Raw genomic sequence first — 19,965 nt, 5'->3', positions numbered from 1 at the left:
CTGTTAGTAGTTGCTTGGTATATTTCGGTGCTCCCTGTCCCAAATATATATTGGGGGCATAAATATTGATGACTGTTATGTCTTCTTGTTTTATAGTCCCCTATACCATTATGAAATGTCCATCTTTATCTCTTGTTATCTTTTTCACCCTGAAGTCTGTTTCATCTGATATCATTATGGCTACACCTGATTTTCTCTGGGTACCATGTGCTTGGAGTGTCAATTTTCACCCTTTCACTTTGAGTCTATGCTTGTCCTTGTAGCTGAGATGTGTCTCTTGGAGACAGCATATGGTTGGGTTTAGTTTTTTGATCCATTCTGCTACTCTGTGCCATTTTATTGGTGAGTTCACTCAGGACCATTTTAGCACACACCTTTCTCATGGCATGTTTTTCAGTGAAGATTTTATTAACTGTTTCTTTGTCATTGTTTATTTTTCTGCTATGCTTCTCACAGTCAGCCAATGGTTTTTATGCACAATTTGATGAATTTTTGCAAAGTTTTCATCAGTTCTGCTGATTATCAGCCGTCCTGACCTCTCTTCATCAGTGATGAATTCTCTCCTCTCAGAAAAACATTTAATCCGCTTGTACACTGCCATTTTCTTCATGAAATTGTCCCCATAAACTTGGACTAACCTATCCCTGATTTCTTTTCCACTGTTTCTAAGTTTAACAAGAAATTTAATGTTTGCTCATTGCTCTAATTCAATCTCAGACATTCTCTCAATGGCACACAAAATACACAACAGTAGTAATGAATGCCACTTAGCAAGACACCGCCACACATCGACATAAACACAGTTGGGAGACAATGATATACAAATGTTATGAAACATTACCAATTTATTTGTACAGCACTGCCAATGTAAAAGCACGGTGGTAAGTTCATTCATGAACCTCATTGTCAGACTGCACATCTGAGAGATATGTGCATCACATTACCTGAAGGTGGGAAAATCAGGTTAACATGGGAAGAAGGAAGGGGGAAGTGCAGAGATGCAGGCGTTGGGCCTCAGGATGCAGTCTGGAGCTCACTACAGTCTTAGGAGATGGAAGAATGCAGGGTGCAGATTCACACCCTGTGGCCCCCAGTCCTGCCTGAGGGATCAGCATACAATATCTGAACTTAGCATTCAAGGCAGAGAGCTCACAGCAAAGGCTGAATACATAAGGGTGAGAGCTGTGGTTTAAGCCCTCACTGCCAGACAGAATACAGAAGACAAAGAAACAGAGCTTGGCCAACTCACTCCCCACCTTCCCAGAGCTCACCCCATCCACACCCTGCCAGTGTTAAAAGTGGGCTCCAGAAGAAACAGTAGCAGTGCCAGATTTAAGAACAGACTACCTAGAGAATATTATGCTCTCAAATATGTCAGACGTAGAAAGACAAATACCATATGATCTCACTTATATGTGGAATCTAAAGAATGGAATAAATGAACAAACTAATCAGAAACAGTCTCAGAGATATAGAGAAAAAACTGAAGGTTGCTAGTTGGGGGTGGTGAATGAGGAAAAAGGGGAGGGGATTAGAAACCACAAATTGGTAACCACAAGATTGCCACAGCGATACAACAGACAGTTTGGGGAATGTAATCAATAATGTTGTAAAGATTTTGTAGGGTATCAGATGGACACTTGTCTTATTAGGGAGACCACTTCATGTATGGTGTAGATGCCTGACCACTGCAGTGTACACCTGAAGCTGAATAATGATGAATGTGAACTATAATTATATATATATATATATATATATATATATATATATATATATATATATATTCACAGGATAAGGAGTACAGCATACGGAATAGAGTCAATGGAATTGTAACAGCTATATACAATGTCAGAGGGGTAGTAGATTGGGGGAGGGGAATCATCACTTTGTGAGTGGTGTAAATGTCCAACTATTACAATGTTTTGTACACCTGAAACTAATAGAAAGAAAGAAAGAAAGAAAGAAAGAAAGAAAGAAAGAAAGAAAGAAAGAAAAAAAGAAAGAAAGAAAATATCTACAGCTCAGGGAACTGAAGCAATTGTCCTGCTGCTACAAATGTACATTCTGGTGATAGGGAAAGAGCTGTAGGGGTGTGATAGCTGTGGGTTGGTAGTCATCATTGCTCAGAACAACAATTTCACCAGCCACTTCTCATACCAACCCCACACCTCCCCCACCTTTCTGGTCAGATTCCTCAGGGGACAACCAGAGCTGGTGAGACACACAGGCTCTGCACTGGGCTGTGGAAGCAGCATTGGGGATTTAGATGCTCAGAACTCTATCACCCCCTGAGACCCAGGTGACCTGCTCACAGAGGAGAACCCACTTACCAGAAATCCCCCATCACATGAGAAGCTGGAACAGTGCAAGAGAAAATAAAATGCTACAGCAGGAAAGAAAATAAAATATTCGAGCAACACCTACTGAAAAACAAAAGAAAGAACTCTTCATATCAACCCGCTCCAGACCCCATTCTTGTACATGCCAAGGAAGAGAAATAATTATTCATTTATAGCCGTGAATAACCGATGTAACAAGGCAGCTCAGAAAGAAAATGAAAATTCCCCAGAAAATATTAGAAACACTCAACAAATATAGTAAAGTTGCCGACTAAAATCAACGTAAAAAGTCCATTTCATTCCTATATACTAACAATGAAATCTCAGAAAAAGAAATTTAAAAAACTATTCCTTTTGCAATTGCAGCAAAAGGAATAAAATACCTTGGAATAAACTTAACCAAGGATGTGAAGGATTTATATGCTGAAAACTATAATACATTTTTGAAAGAAATTGAAGAAGACACAAAGAAATGGAAAGACATTCCATGCTCATGCATTGGAAAAATCAACATAATTAAAATGGCCATATTACCCAAAGCAATATACAGATTTAATGCAATCCCCATTAAAATCCCAATGACATTTTTTAAAGAAATAGAACAAAAAATCATCAGATTTGTTTGGAACCACAAAAGACCCAAAATAGTCAAAGCAATCTTAAGCAAAAAGGACAATACTGTAGGTATCGCACTGCCTGATTTTAGCTTGTACTACAGGTCAAAAATAATCAAAACATATGGTATTGGCAGAAAAACAGAGACATAGACCAATGGAGTAGAATTGAGAACCCAGAAATAAAACCACATAAATATGGACAGATAATTTTTGACAAAGAAGCCAAAAACACACAATGGAGAAATGACAGTCTCTTCAATAAATGGTGCTGGCAGAACTGAAAGTCACGTGCAAAAGAAAGAAACTGGACTGCTATCTGTCACTATATACAAAAATTAATTCAAAGTGGATCAAAGACTTAAACATAAGATCTGGAAGAATGAACTGCAAAGAAGAAAACATAGATACTAAACTTATGGACCTTGGGTTCAAAGAGCATTTTATGAATTTGACTCCAAAGGCAAGGGAAGTAAAAGCTAAAATAAATGAGTGGGACTATATCAAACTTAAAAGCTTCTGCACAGCAAAAGAAACCATCGACAAAACAAAGAGGCAACCAACTGAATGGGAGCAGATTTTTACAAACAGTGCCTCCGATAAGGGGCTAATATCCAAAATATATAAGGAACTCATGCAACTCAACAACAAAAAAACAAACAATCAAATTGAAAAATGGACAGAGGACCTGAAGGACATTTCTCCAAAGAAGACATACAAATGGCAAATAGACATATCAAAAAATGCTCAACATCGCTAATCATCACAGAAATGCAAATAAAAACCACAATGAGATATCACCTCACCTCAGTCAGAATGGCTTTCATTAACAAGACAAATAGTAACAAGTGTTGGAGAGGCTGCGGAGAAAAAGGTACCCTCATACACTGTTGGTGGGAATACAGACTGGTGAAGCCACTATGGAAGGCAGTGTGGAAGTTCCTCAAAAATTACGAATAGAATTACCATATGACCCAGCAATCCCTCTCCTGGGTATGTACCCAAAAAATCTGCAAACATTTATACATAAAGACACGTGTGCTCCAACGTTTATTGCAGCTTTGTTTACGGTGATGAAGACATGGAAACAACCAAAATGTCCTTCAATAGATGAATGGATAAAGTTGTAGTATATATTTACAACGGAATACTATTCGGCAGTAAGATGAAATAGGACCATTTGTGAGAACGTGGATGGATTTTGAGATTATAATGCTAAGCGAAATAAGTCAGACAAAAAAAAGCAGAGAACCAGGGACTGTGAAAAAAATGGCAGCGTGAGGTGAGCCTCTGTAACGCTCCCCTGGAATTTACAACGAATCGGACAACAATAACTCCACAAAGGACTCCTTGCACAGCAGACAGGCAAGACGAAGAGGCCCACTACTGAATTCACCTCCAGGTGGGTGAATCGCGCGAGTGGGGGAGGAGGGAGAGGAGAAGTGCGGAGATGGAGCCCCGCGGGAGCAGGATGCAGACCTAGCTCAGTGCTCGGAGCCCGCTGCTCCCAGATCTTCCACAGCTGCAGGAGAGGGAAGGACTCGGACTGCTAGGGCTCCCCTTACGGCCCACAGGGCTGAGGGGGCAGCATATAGCACGGCTGAACCCAACGCTCGCTCACGGCAGACCTCGGAGCAAAGACTGAGGGAAGAGGGCTGAAATCGGTGGTTTAAGCCCTCACTGCCGAGCGGAGAACGGAAGCCTTAGGCACGGAGAAGAGCCGCCCCCTCCGTACCCTCCCAGAGCTCGCCCCGCCCCACCTGCTTGGTGCTAAAAGTGATAAAGTAGCAGTGTCGGATCAAAGCACAGAATATTTGCTGCTCTGAGAACAGTGGACTGCAGACACAGATTGCAGCTCAAATAGTTCCGGCAAAGGGGAGGGAGCTGTGGAAGCAGGACTGACTGTGGTGGTGGTCGCCGCCGTTGCTCTGGGCCACCTCTCACAACTCACCCCGCCCTTGGCCTCACCTATCTGGGCAGATCCCTGCAGGAATAAACAGAACTGCTGAAACATACCGGCTCTGAATCTGGTGCAGAATGAGCTTTGGAACTTCAAAAGCTCTTCGCATACCTATCAACCTGTTGCAGAAGCCACTCCTGTAGATGTCTAGGAAGAGAAATAGTAAATCAGTGATTGCCGTGAATAACCAAAGCAACAAGATAGCTCAGAAAGAACGTGAAAAGTCTCCAGAAAAAGAACTTACAGATATGGACATTTGTGATTTAAATGACAGAGAATTCAAGATTGCAATTCTGAAAAAACTCAATGAGATGCAAGAAAACACAGAAAGGCAGTTTAATGAACTCAGAAACACAATCAAAGAACACCATGAGCATTTTACAAAAGAGATTAAAATCTTGAAAAAGAACCAAATAGAATTTCTGGAGATTAAGAACTCAATAGAAGAAATTAACAATAAAATATCCAGCTTAGGTAGTAGAGTTGACCAGATGGAGGAAAGAATCAGTGACATCGAAGATAGGAACCTGGAATTTACACAGAGGGAAGAAGAAAGAGACTTGAGACTTAAAAGAAATGAAAGAACTCTACAAGAACTTTCTGACTCCATCAGAAAGAGCAATATAAGAATAATGGGCATACAAGAAGGAGAAGAAAGAGGGAAGGGAACAGAGAATATATTCAAACAAATCGTCGATGAGAACTTCCCAAACTTGTGGAAAGAACTGTATTCTCGAATCCAAGAAGCAAATAGAACACCTAATTAACTCAATCCCAACAGGCCTTTACAAAGGCGCATTGTATTCAAGCGGTCTAAAATGAATGACAAAGAAAGAATCCTCAAGGCAGCCAGGGAAAAGAAGACGGTAACTTACAAAGGAAAGCCCATTATATTATCATCAGATTTTTCAGCAGAAACTCTACAAGCTAGGATGGAATGGAACCAAATATTCAAACTATTGAAAGAGAGAAATCATGAGCCAAGAATAATATATCCACCAAAGATCTCCTTTAGATATGAAGGAGGAATAAAGACCTTTCCAGACATCCAGAAGCTGAGGGAATTTTCTAATACACGACCTGCACTACAAGAAATACTAAGGAGGCTATTAGACCACCATCAACAGGGACAACTTGTGGCAACCGAAACATAAAAAGGGGGAGCATAAAGGCCTGAACTGGAATATGGGAATAGAGAAAGTAAGCGTACTGAGGAAACTGGAATACTCTAAATATCAAACTTTCTTTTACATAAACTCAAGGGTAACCACTCAAAAAACATCCAAATCTGAAATATATACTGTAATAAAAGAAGAAACAGAGGGAAACATCATAGAATACCACCACACAGAAATAACAGACAACAACAAAAAGGCAAAGAAACAATGGAGACACAGCCTTTCCAGAAAACTAAAGACAGAATGACAGGAAATCCTCACATATCAATAATCAGCCTAAATGTAAATGGACTGAACTCACCAATAAAGAGACACAGAGAAGCAGATTGGATCAAAAAACTAAACCCAACCATATGCTGCCTACAAGAGACACATCTCAGCTACAAGGACAAGCATAGACTCAAAGTGAAAGGGTGGAAATTGACACTCCAAGCAAATGGTACCCAGAGAAAATCAGGTGTAGCCATAATGATTTCCGATGAAACAGACTTCAGGGTGAAAAAGATAACAAGAGACAAAGATGGACATTTCATAATGGTAAAGGGGACTATACAACAAGAAGACATAACAGTCATCAATATTTATGCCCCCAATCAGGGAGCACCGAAATATACCAAGCAAGTACTAACAGAACTAAAGGGAGAAATTGACCAAAATAAATTATACTAGGGGACTTAAATACATCATTGACAGCTATGGATAGATCATCCAAACAGAAGATAAATAACGAAATCGCAGCCCTAAATGACACATTAGATGAAATGGACATAATTGACATATATAGAGCACTTCATCCTAAAACATCAGACTATACATTTTTTTCTAGTGTACATGGAACATTCTCAAGGACAGACCATATATTGGGACACAAAATCAGCCTCAGCAAATTTAAAAAGATTGAAATCATACCAAGCATATTCTCTGATCACAAAGCTTTGAAATTGGATATCAACTGCAAAAAGAAAGCAGGAAAAAACACAAATACAAGGAGATTAAACAACATACTTTTAAAGAACGACTGGGTCAAAGAAAAAATTAGAGGAGAGCTCAAAAGATACATAGAAACAAATAACAATGAAAATACATCCTACCAAAATTTTTGGGATGCCGCGAAAGCAGTTTTAAGAGGGAAATTTATATCATTACAGGCCTATCTCAAGAAAGAAGAAAAATCCCAAATAAATAACCTCATGTTACACCTTAAAAAACTAGAAAAAGAAGAACAAGCGAAACCCAAGGTCAGCAGAAGAAAGGAAATAACAAAAATCAGAGCAGAACTAAATGACATAGAGAACAAAAAGAAAATAGAAAAAATTAATGTGACAAAAAGCTGGTTCTTTGAAAAGATTAACAAAATCAACAAACCCTTGGCTAGACTCACTAAGATAAAAAGGGAGAAGACACTAATTAACAAAATCAGAAATGAAAAAGGGGAAGTTATCACGGACACCACAGAAATACAAAGGATTATCCAAGAATAATATGAAGGACTATATGCCACCAAATTTAATAACTTAGAAGAAATGGACAAGTTCTTAGAAACATAAAGCCTTCCAAGGCTGAATCATGAAGAACTGGAAAATCTTAACAGGCCGATCACCAGTAACGAAATTGAATCAGTCATCAAAAACCTTCCCAAAATCAAAAGTCCTGGACCAGATGGTTTCACCAGTGAATTCTACCAAACCTTCAAACAGGATCTAATACCAATCCTGCTCAAACTCTTCCAAAAAATTGAAGAAGAGTCAGTACTCCCTAACTCATTTTATGAGGCCAACATTACCCTGATACCAAAACCTGGTAAGGACAACACAAAAAAAGAAAACTACAGACCTATATCTCTGATGAATACAGATGCTAAAATCCTAAACAAAATTCTAGCAAATCGAATACAACAATGCATTAAAAAGATTATTCATCACAACCAAGTGGGGTTCATCCCCGGGGCACAAGGATGGTTCAACATTCGCAAATCCATCAATGCGATACATCACATAAACAAAATAAAGGACAAAAATCATATGATTCTATCAATTGATGCAGAAAAAGCATTTGATAAGATACAACATCCATTTATGATTAAAACACTTACTAAAATTGGTATAGAAGGAAAATACCTCAACATAATAAAGGCCATATACGACAAGCCCTCAGCTAATCTCATAATTAATGGTGAAAAGCTGAAGCCCTTTGCTCTACCTTCAGGAACACGACAAGGTTGTCCCTTATCTCCTCTGCTTTTCAACATAGTGTTGGAAGTCCTCGCCAGAGCTATCAGGCAAGAGAAAGAAATAAAAGGCATCCAAATTGGGAATGAAGAAGTTAAATTGTCACTCTTTGCAGATGACATGATGCTATATATAGAAAACCCTAAAGACTCCACCAAAAAGCTATTAGAAACAATCAAGGAATACAGTAAAGTTGCTGGCTACAAAATCAACATACAAAAGTCCATTGCTTTCATATATACCAACAATGAAATCTCAGAAAAAGAGATAGAAAAAACAACTCCTTTTGCAATTGCAGCAAAAAGAATAAAATACCTAGGAATAAACTTAACCAAGGGTGTGAAGGATTTATATGCTGAAAACTATAAGACATTTTTGAAAGAAATTTAAGAAGACACAAAGAAATGGAAAGACATTCTGTGCTCATGGATTGGAAGAATCAACATAGTTAAAATGGCCATACTGCCCAAAGCCATATACAGATTTAATCAATCCCCATTAAAATCCCAATGGCATTTTTTAAAGAAATAGAACAAAAAATCATCAGATTTGTTTGGATCCACAAAATATCCCGAATAGCCAAAGCAATATTAAAAAAAAAAAGAACAATACTGGAGGTATCACACTCCCTGATTTTTGCTTGTACTACAGGGCTACAATAATCAAAACAGCTTGGTATTGGCGGAAAAACAGACACATAGACCAATGGAATAGAATTGAGAACCCAGAAATAAAACCACAGAAATATGGAAAGATGATTTTTGACAAAGAAGCTAAAAACATACAATGGAGAAAAGACAGCCTCTTCATTAAATGGTGCTGGCAGAATTGGATAGCTACGTGCAAAAGAATGAAACTGGACTGCTATCTGTCACCATGTACCAAAATTAATTCAAAATGGATCAAAGACTTAAGCATAAGACCTGACACAATAAACTGCATAGAAGAAAACATAGGTACTAAACTTATGGACCTTGGGTTCAAAGAGCATTTTATGAATTTGACTCCAAAGGCAATGGAAGTAAAAACTAAAATAAACGACAGGGATTATATGAAACTGAAAAGCTTCTGCACAGCAAAAGAAACTATTGACAAAATAATGAGGCAACCAACTGAATGGGAGAAGATTTTTGCAAACAGTTCCTCTGATAAGGGGCTAATATCCAAAATATACAAGGAACACATGAAACTCAACAACAACAAAAAAAAACAACCCAATTGAAAAATGGACAGAGGACCTGAAGAGACATTTCTCCAAAGAGGATATACAAATGGCAAATAGACACATGAAAAAATGCTCAACATCGCTAATCATCAGAGAAATGCAAATGAAAACCACAATGAGATATCACCTAACCCCAGTCAGAATGGCTTTCATCAACAAAACAAATAGTAACAAGTGTTGGAGAGGCTGTGGAGAAAAAGGAACTCTCATACACTGTTGGTGGGAATGCAGACTGGTGCAGCCGCTATGGAAGGCAGTGTGGAGGTTCCTCAAGAAATTACGAATAGAATTACCATATGACCCAGCAATCGCTCTCCTGGGTATCTACCCCAAAAATATAAAAGCATTTCTCTATAGAGACACGTGTTTGCCAATGTTTATTGCAGCTTTGTTTACGGTGGCCAAGACATGGAAACAACCAAAATGTCCTTCAATAGATGAATGGATAAAGAAGTTGTGGTATATATACACAATGGAATACTAATCCGCGTTAAGGAAAGATGATATAGGAGCATTTGTGACAACATGGATGGATCTTGAGAGTATAATGCTAAGTGAAATAAGTCAGACAGAAAAAGCAGATCACCCTATGATTTCACTGATATGTGGTATATAAACCAAAAAGAACAAGACAAACAAATGAGAAACAAAAACTCATAGACACAGACAACAATTTAGTGGTTACCAGAGGGTAAGGGGGTGGGGGGTGAGGGTAAAGGGGATCAAATATATGGTGATGGAAGGAGAACTGACTCTGGGTGGTGAACACACAATGGGATTTATAGACGATGTAATACAGAATTGTACACCTGAAATCTATGTAAATTTACTAACAATTGTCACCCCAATAAATTTAATAAAAAAAAAGAAAAAGAAAAGCAGAGAACCATATGATTTCACTGATAAGTGGTATATAAACGGAAAACAACAGAAGAACAAGACAAATGAGAAACAAAACTCATAGACACAGACAATAATTTAGTGGTTACCAGAGTGTCAGGCAGGAGGGGGGTGGTAAATGAGGGTAAAGGGGATCAAATATATGGTTATGGAAGGAGAACTGACTCTGGGTGGTGAACACACAATGGTATTTATAGACGATATACTACAGAATTGTACACTGAAATCTATGTATCTTTACTAACAATTGTCACCCAATAAACTTTAATTTAAAAAAAAGGCATGGAAATATGTGACTTACATGACAGAATTCAAGATTGCAGTTCTGAAAAATCTCAGCAAGTTTCAAGAAAGCACATACAGGTAGTTTAATGAACTCAAAAACACAATCAATTTTCTAAAATTAATGTTTTGGGGGTGACAATTGTTAGCAAAGTTATATAAATTTCAATTGTACAATTCTGTAATACATCAATTTATGTATCACGTTGTGAAACAATCTTTGGAGCTGCTGCCCCAAAGCTGGAGCTCAGAATGAGGGTGTCTGTCAGCGAGTAAGTCCGTGTGTGGATCCTTTAAAAGCCACACTGGGGACTGCAGACATTTTATTTTCACTCAGCCACAATCTCTGCTGGTTTTTACAGCAAGAAGTTGTGGGGAACTCTCTTTCTGGCACTGGAATCCTAGGCTGGGACTCCTCATTCCTCAGGGGGTCCCCTGCAGCCAAGATATCCCTCTCAATTTTTAACTGCCACACATGGGTATGGGACTAGCCCATTCAGTCAGTGTCTCCAGCCCTCCTACCAGTCTTGATGTGGCTTCTTCTGTATGTCCTGAGTTGTAGGACTTCTGTTCATCTAGACTTCAGACATTGTTCTGTAGTTTAGTTGTAATTTTGATGTGGTTGGAGAGGAAGCAAGCACAGTGTTTACTTACTCTTCCATCTTGACAGAAGCTCTGGTGGAATGTGTTGCCTTCAATTTGTAATAATACAACATCTGTAAAGCACAATTATGTGAAGCACAATAATATAAATTGCAATAAAATGAGGTATGACTGTATACATATGCTTACAACTATATATATATATATATACGTACTCATGTATAAGCCTTTCACATCACTACATATACATAAATCCCATTCTTTTTAATGTCCTCAAGGTATTCCATAGTATGAGGAATTGTGATTCATTTACGCATTCCCCAACTGATAAATATTTAGGCTCTTTGCTAGTATTATTCTTCCACATATATAGTTCTACATTTATCCTTATAACTTTTGTAGCTGTTTCTGTATTTCTACAACCATTGAATCATGATTTTCATTACTATTAACACTTATTATTGAGAAAATTTTTTTTCATTGTTTTTCTAACATCATCCAAGAGACAGGTTATCTGACTATATTACTTACATTTCAACCACTCTGGATCTTTCGAACACAAGGAATTTAATACTTGGCATTTGTTAGTAGATGAACACACTGAGAAGCCAAATAGAAGGAGGCAAGGCTCAGAGATTAGAAATGACAGGAAGTCATGCTTAACCCTATGGAAGAGTGACAAAGAGTAAAGAGCTATTACCAAAGTTCAGAAGCTGGAACTATACTGGACCTGGGACCATAAAAGAGAAATCATGTAATGGAAGGTGGAGCCAGTAATGAGAATCAGCCATTGTTTGAGATACTAGAAGAAACAGACAGGGGGCAGAAATATCTTGTCTTCTTGCCTTCTCACACCTTCCAATAATCCAGTGCCTCATATTGGCCCAACCTGCTCAGAAAGGAAAGGAAAAAGATACCTAGTAAAGATAGTTTGTTTTGACACAGACTATAGCAAGGAAATGAATTCTACAGCATATAGGCAATTGACCAACACACAGACCAGGGCAAATACTCCAATTAATGAATAGTTATACCCAAATATGGAGTGGAGAAGTCATCAAAATTTCTATAAAGTGATTAGTTCTCATTTAATGTTTATAGATCAATATTCTACTTTATTGATTTGACTTTAGAAATTCTTGATACCAGGAAGATAGTGTCCCAGGGAGCAATCATGGATATTCCTGTATTGGCAAGCTCTCCTAACAATTGAATATTAATAAATTGCCATTAGAATGTTAAGTGAGAAAACAGCAACTGAGAAAAGAAGAGAGGAAAAGAAAGAATAGAAAAGAAATTATTGCAGCATAATGTCTCACAGAAGAATTTATCTTCTTGGCTAAATACTTTGGGAAATTATTCTGGTGCTCAAATTACCATATCCCCAAATATAAACTCACACCACCTCCTAAAAAGGAATGATTGTAACTGAGGATGACGCTCCCTAAGGCCTATGGGCTTGTCTTATGTGTTTGTACTTGCCAAAGCTGTTTGGCACGTGTTTTGTCTGGAGAATAATTAGCTAGACAACTCATCAGTGTTTATCGTCTGGCATTGAGTTGGTTAGGAACTTGCCTGAACAGTATTTTATTTTCTTGGCTCTATGCTACAACATCCTGCTCAGCACAAAGACATTTTTTTTTCCTCATGACCTTATCTACAATTTTATAAGATTGTTGAATGACAGAAAATGATTTCCAGTCTGATAATACTGATCACGATTCAAGATTTGAATTCCACATGTCTTTCTGATTTTAGTTGGAGGACTGAGTTATTTCTTTGTTATGTGGACAGATACACCTTTATGGAGGCATTGATGGATGTTCAGTTCATAGGTGTTGAAGGAATTACATTGTTTCACCTTTATCCAGTAAGACTCTTGTGGTAATATAGGCAAACTGCATGCTCCATCAAACTTCTCCTAGCCATTAGGTAATGGCAATGAGGGAACCAATTAAAATGCAGTAAATCTCAAATACCTGTCTGCAAACCTGTGCTGGACAAGTGGTCTCATAACTACAAGGGGAATTTGTTATACATACATACATACATACATACATACATACATACACACATACACAAAAAGGCAAACTAGATTCCTGGGTCACACCCAAATCACTCCCCCAGAAGATAACCATTTACTAGGCCTGTGTTGGGCCCAGGGATTTGTGTTTCAAAAGAAGAGGGAAAAGGGGTTCAAATATATGGTGATGGAAAGAGAACTGACTCTGGGTTGTGAACACACAATACAAGGTATAGATGAAGTATTATAGAAATGTATACTTGAAACCTATATACAGTTACTAACCAATGTCGCCCCAATAAATTTAATAAATTTAAAAATATATAAAAAAGAAGAAAACTCGGGCTGGCCTGGTGGCTCAGGAGGTTAGAGCTCCATGCTCCTAACTCCGAAGGCTGCCGGTTCAATTCGCACATGGGCCAGTGGGCTCTCAACCACAAGGTTGCCAGTTCAATTCCTCGAGTCCCGCAAGGGATGGTGGGCAGCACCTCCTGCAACTAAAATTGAACATGGCACCTTGAGCTGAGCTGCCGCTGAGCTCCCGGATGGCTCAGTTGGTTGGAGCGTGTCCTCTCAACCACAAGGCTGCCGATTCGACTCCCGCAAGGGATGGTGGGCTGTGGCCCCTGCAATTAGTAACGGCAACTGTACCTGGAGCTGAGCTGCGCCCTACACAACTAAGACTGAAAGGACAACTTGAAGCTGAATGGCACCCTCTGCAACTAAGATTGAAAGGACAACTTGACTTGGAAAAAAGTTCTAGAAATACACACTGTCCCCCAATAAAGTCCTGTTCCCCTTCCCCAATAAAATCTTAAAAGAAAAAAGAAAAATAATGAAACTCTCCTCATATTTCTGATAATCTGCCAAACTTGGGAAATAATGTTCCAGAGTATCTCACACAGCCTATAAAGGTACTCAGAATGTGCTTGTTTAGTTACAAGACATTACCAGTATCAAAAGAAAGGTAAGTTTGCACTTATGCAGAAAATTTTTTCTAACGACATCTAAATTGTCACAACCAAGAATGGATTAAGGAGACACGGTGACTAAATGTAATGTGGTATTCTTGATAAGATCCTGGAACACAAAAGCATACTAGGTAAAACTACAGAAATCTGAATGAAGTATGGGCTTTAATAATAATATATCAATATTGGTTCATTATTACTAATGTATTATACTGATGTGAGATGCTAATAATTAGGGAAACTGGGTATGAGTATATTGGAACACTGTACCGTGTTTGTAATTTTTCTGTAAATTTAAAACTGTTGTAAAATTTAAAACTTTATTTTTAAAAATACATCTATACATATCATAATGTACAGATTACAAAGTGTCCAAACCTACATTATGCATTTTTAATTCCCAAAATCTTAAAAGATGTATGGGACTGTTAATATTCCCATTTTACAAATGAGAAAAGTAAAGTAAAGATTTAAAAAATTAAAGGACCTGCTTAATAGCATAGCTAGTAAATGCCAGAGTAAAGACTCATGTCTACAAGGATTTTACAAACTCCCATTCAGTTTATTATTAACATCTCAAGTCAGTATGGTACATTTGTTACAATTAATCAATCAATACTGTCACATCATTATTAACTAAAGGTTGTACTTTATTCAGATTTCCTTAGTTTTTACATAATATGCTTTATCTTTTCCAGGATCCCATCGAGAATACCACATTACATTTAGTCATCATGTCTGTTATGGGATGAATTGTGTCCCTCCAAAATTCACATGTGGAAGCCCTAATTCCCAGTTCCTCTGAATGTGACTGTATACGGAGATAGGGCGTTTAAAGAACTGATTAAGTTCAAATGAGGCCATCAAGGCGGGCCCTAATCCAATCTGACTGGTGCCCTTATAAGAAGAGAAAATTTGGGGGGAAAAAAATGGCGGCGTGAGGTGAGGCTCTGTAACGCTCCCCTGGAATTTACAACGAATCGGACAACAATAACTCCACAAAGGACTCCTTGCACAGCAGACAGGAGAGACGAAGAGGCCGACTACTGAATTCACCTCCAGGTGAGTGAATCGCGCGAGCGGGGGAGGAGGGAGAGGAGAAGTGCGGAGACGGAGCCGCGCGGGCGCAGGACACAGACCTAGCTCAGTGCTCGGAGCCCGCTGCGCCCGGATCTTCCGCAACTGCGGGAGAGGGAAGGACTCGGACTGCTAGGGCTCCGCTTACGGCCCACAGGGCTGAGGGGGCAGCATACAAAACCGCTGAACCCAACGCTCGCTCACGGCAGACCTCGGAGCAACAACTGAGGGAAGAGGGCTGAAATCGGTGGTTTAAGCCCTCACTGCCGAGCGGAGAACGGAAGCCCTAGGCACGGAGACTAGCCGCCCCCTCCCTACCCTCCCAGAGCTCGCCCCGCCCCCACCTGCCCGGTGCTAGAAGCGATAAAGTAGCAGTGTCGGATCAAAGGACAGAATATTTGCTGCTCTGAGAACTGTGGACCGCAGACACAGATTCGCAGCTCAACTAGTTCCAGCAAAGGGGAGGGAGCTGTGGAAGCAGGACTGGCTGTGGTGGTGGTCGCCGCCATTGCTCTGGGCCACCTCTCACGACTCACCCCACCCCTGGCCCCACCTATCTGGGCGGATCCCTGCAGGAATAAACAGAACTGCTGAAACAAACGGGCTCTGAATCTGGTGCAGAAAGAGCTTTGGAACTCCAAAAGCTCTTCGCATACCTATCAACCTGTTGCAGAAGACACTCCTGTAGATGTCTAGGAAGAGAAATAGTAAATCAGTGATTGCCATGAATAACCAAGGCAAAAAGATAGCTCAGAAAGAAAGTGAAAAGTCTCCAGAAAAGAAACTTAGAGATATGGACCTTTGTGATTTAAATGACAGAGAATTCAAGATCGCAATTCTGAAAAAACTGAACGAGATGCAAGAAAACACAGAAAGGCAGTTTAATGAACTCAGAAACACAATCAAAGAACACCATGAGCATTTTACAAAAGAGATTGAAATCTTGAAAAAGAACCAAATAGAATTTCTGGAGATTAAGAACTCAATAGAAGAAATTAACAATAAAATATCCAGCTTAGGTAGTAGAGTTGACCAGATGGAGGAAAGAATCAGTGACATCGAAGATAGGAACCTGGAATTTACACAGAGGAAAGAAGAAAGAGACTTGAGACTTAAAAGAAATGAAAGAACTCTACAAGAACTTTCTGACTCCATCAGAAAGAGCAATATAAGAATAATGGGTATACCAGAAGGAGAAGAAAGAGGGAAGGGAACAGAGAATATATTCAAACAAATTGTCGATGAGAACTTCCCAAACTTGTGGACAGAACTGGATCCTCGAATCCAAGAAGCAAATAGAACACCTAATTACCTCAATCCCAACAGGCCTTCACCAAGGCACATTGTATTGAAGCTGTCTAAAATCAATGAAAAAGAAAGAATCCTCAAGGCAGCCAGGGAAAAGAAGACGGTAACTTACAAAGGAAAGCCCATTATATTATCATCAGATTTTTCAGCAGAAACTCTACAAGCTAGGAGGGAATGGAACCAAATATTCAAACTATTGAAAGAGAAAAATCATGAGCCAAGAATAATATATCCAGCAAAGATCTCCTTTAGATATGAAGGAGGAATAAAGACCTTTCCAGACATCCAGAAGCTGAGGGAATTTTCTAATACACGACCTGCACTACAAGAAATACTAAAGGAGGCTATTAGACCACCATCAACAGGGACAACTTGTGGCAACCGAAACATAAAAAGGGGGAGTGTAAAGGCCTGAACTGGAATATGGGAATAGAGAAAGTAAGCGTACTGAAGAAACTGGAATACTCTAAATATCAAACTTTCTTTTATATAAACTCAAGGGTAACCACTCAAAAAACATCCAAATCTGAAATATATACTGTAATAAAAGAAGAAACAGAGGGAAACATCATAGAATACTACCACACAGAAATAACAGACAACAACAAAAAGGCAAAGAAACATGGAGACACAGCCTTACCAGAAAACTAAAGACAGAATGACAGGAAATCCTCACATATCAATAATCACCCTGAATGTAAATGGACTGAACTCACCAAAAAAGAGACACAGAGTAGCAGATTGGATCAAAAAACTAAACCCAACCATATGCTGCCTACAAGAGACACATCTCAGCTACAAGGACAAGCATAGACTCAAAGTGAAAGGGTGGAAATTGACACTTCAAGCAAATGGTACCCAGAAAAAATCAGGTGTAGCCATAATGATTTCCAATGAAACAGACTTCAGGGTGAAAAAGATAACAAGAGACAAAGATGGACATTTCATAATGGTAAAGGGGACTATACAACAAGAAGACATAACAGTCATCAATATTTATGCCCCCAATCAGGGAGCACCGAAATATACCAAGCAACTACTAACAGAACTAAAGGGAGAAATTGACCAAAACACAATTATACTAGGGGACTTAAATACATCATTGACAGCTATGGATAGATCATCCAAACAGAAGATAAATAACGAAATCGCAGCCCTAAATGACACATTAGAGGAATTGGACATAATTGACATATATAGAGCACTTCATCCTAAAACATCAGACTATACATTTTTTTCTAGTGTACATGGAACATTCTCAAGGATAGACCATATATTGGGACACAAAATCAGCCTCAGCAAATTTAAGAAGATTGAAATCATACCAAGCATATTCTCTGATCACAAAGCTTTGAAATTGGATATCAACTGCAAAAAGAAAGCAGGAAAAAACACAAATACAAGGAGATTAAACAACATACTTTTAAAGAACGACTGGGTCAAAGAAGAAATTAGAGGAGAGCTCAAAAGATACATAGAAACAAATGGCAATGAAAATACATCCTACCAAAATTTTTGGGATGCCGCGAAAGCAGTTTTAAGAGGGAAATTTATATCATTACAGGCCCATCTCAAGAAACAAGAAAAATCCCAAATAAATAACCTCATGTTACACCTTAAAAAACTAGAAAAAGAAGAACAAGCGAAACCCAAGGTCAGCAGAAGAAAGGAAATAACAAAAATCAGAGCAGAACTAAATGAAATAGAGAACAAAAAGACAATAGAAAAAATTAATGTGACAAAAAGCTGGTTCTTTGAAAAGATTAACAAAATCGACAAACCCTTGGCTAGACTCACTAAGATAAAAAGAGAGAAGACACTAATTAACAAAATCAGAAATGAAAAAGGGGAAGTTATCACGGACACCACAGAAATACAAAGGATTATCCAAGAATACTATGAAGGACTATATGCCACCAAATTTAATAACTTAGAAGAAATGGACAAGTTCTTAGAAACATATAGCCTTCCAAGGCTGAATCATGAAGAACTGGAAAATCTTAACAGGCCGATCACCTGTAAGGAAATTGAATCAGTCATCAAAAACCTTCCCAAAATCAAAAGTCCTGGACCAGATGGCTTCACCAGTGAATTCTACCAAACCTTCAAAGAGGATCTAATACCAATCCTGTTCAAACTCTTCCAAAAAAATTGAAGAAGAGTCAGTACTCCCTAACTCATTTTATGAGGCCAACATTACCCTGATACCAAAACCTGGTAAGGACAACACAAAAAAAGAAAACTACAGACCTATATCTCTGATGAATACAGATGCTAAAATCCTAAACAAAATTCTAGCAAATCGAATACAACAATGCATTAAAAAGATTATTCATCACGACCAAGTGGGGTTCATCCCCGGGGCACAAGGATGGTTCAACATTTGCAAATCCATCAATGTGATACATCACATAAACAAAATAAACGACAAAAATCATATGATTCTATCAATTGATGCAGAAAAAGCATTTGATAAGATACAACATCCATTTATGATTAAAACACTTAGTAAAATTGGTATAGAAGGAAAATACCTCAACATAATAAAGGCCATATACGACAAGCCCTCAGCTAATCTCATAATTAATGGTGAAAAGCTGAAGCCCTTTGCTCTACCTTCAGGAACACGACAAGGTTGTCCCCTATCACCTCTGCTTTTCAACATAGTGTTGGAAGTCCTCGCCAGAGCTATCAGGCAAGAGAAAGAAATAAAAGGCATCCAAATTGGGAATGAAGAAGTCAAATTGTCACTCTTTGCAGATGACATGATGCTATACATAGAAAACCCTAAAGACTCCACCAAAAAGCTATTAGAAACAATCAATAAATATAGTAAAGTTGCTGGCTACAAAATCAACGTACAAAAGTCCATTGCTTTCCTATATACCAACAATGAAATCTCAGAAAAAGAGATAGAAAAAACAATTCCTTTTGCAATTGCAGCAAAAAGAATAAAATACCTAGGAATAAACTTAACCAAGGATGTGAATGATTTATATGCTGAAAACTATAAGACATTTTTGAAAGAAATTGAAGAAGACACAAAGAAATGGAAAGACATTCCGTGCTCATGGATTGGAAGAATCAACATAGTTAAAATGGCCATATTACCCAAAGCCATATACAGATTTAATGCAATCCCCATTAAAATCCCAATGGCATTTTTTAAAGAAATAGAACAAAAAATCATCAGATTTTTTTGGAACCACAAAAGACCCCGAATAGCCAAAGCAATATTAAAAAAAAAGAACAATACT

The sequence above is a fragment of the Rhinolophus hipposideros genome, assembly GCF_964194185.1.
Source record: "Rhinolophus hipposideros genome assembly, chromosome: X".
NCBI lineage: Eukaryota > Metazoa > Chordata > Mammalia > Chiroptera > Rhinolophidae > Rhinolophus > Rhinolophus hipposideros.
Note: the sequence above shows the minus strand (reverse complement) of the source record.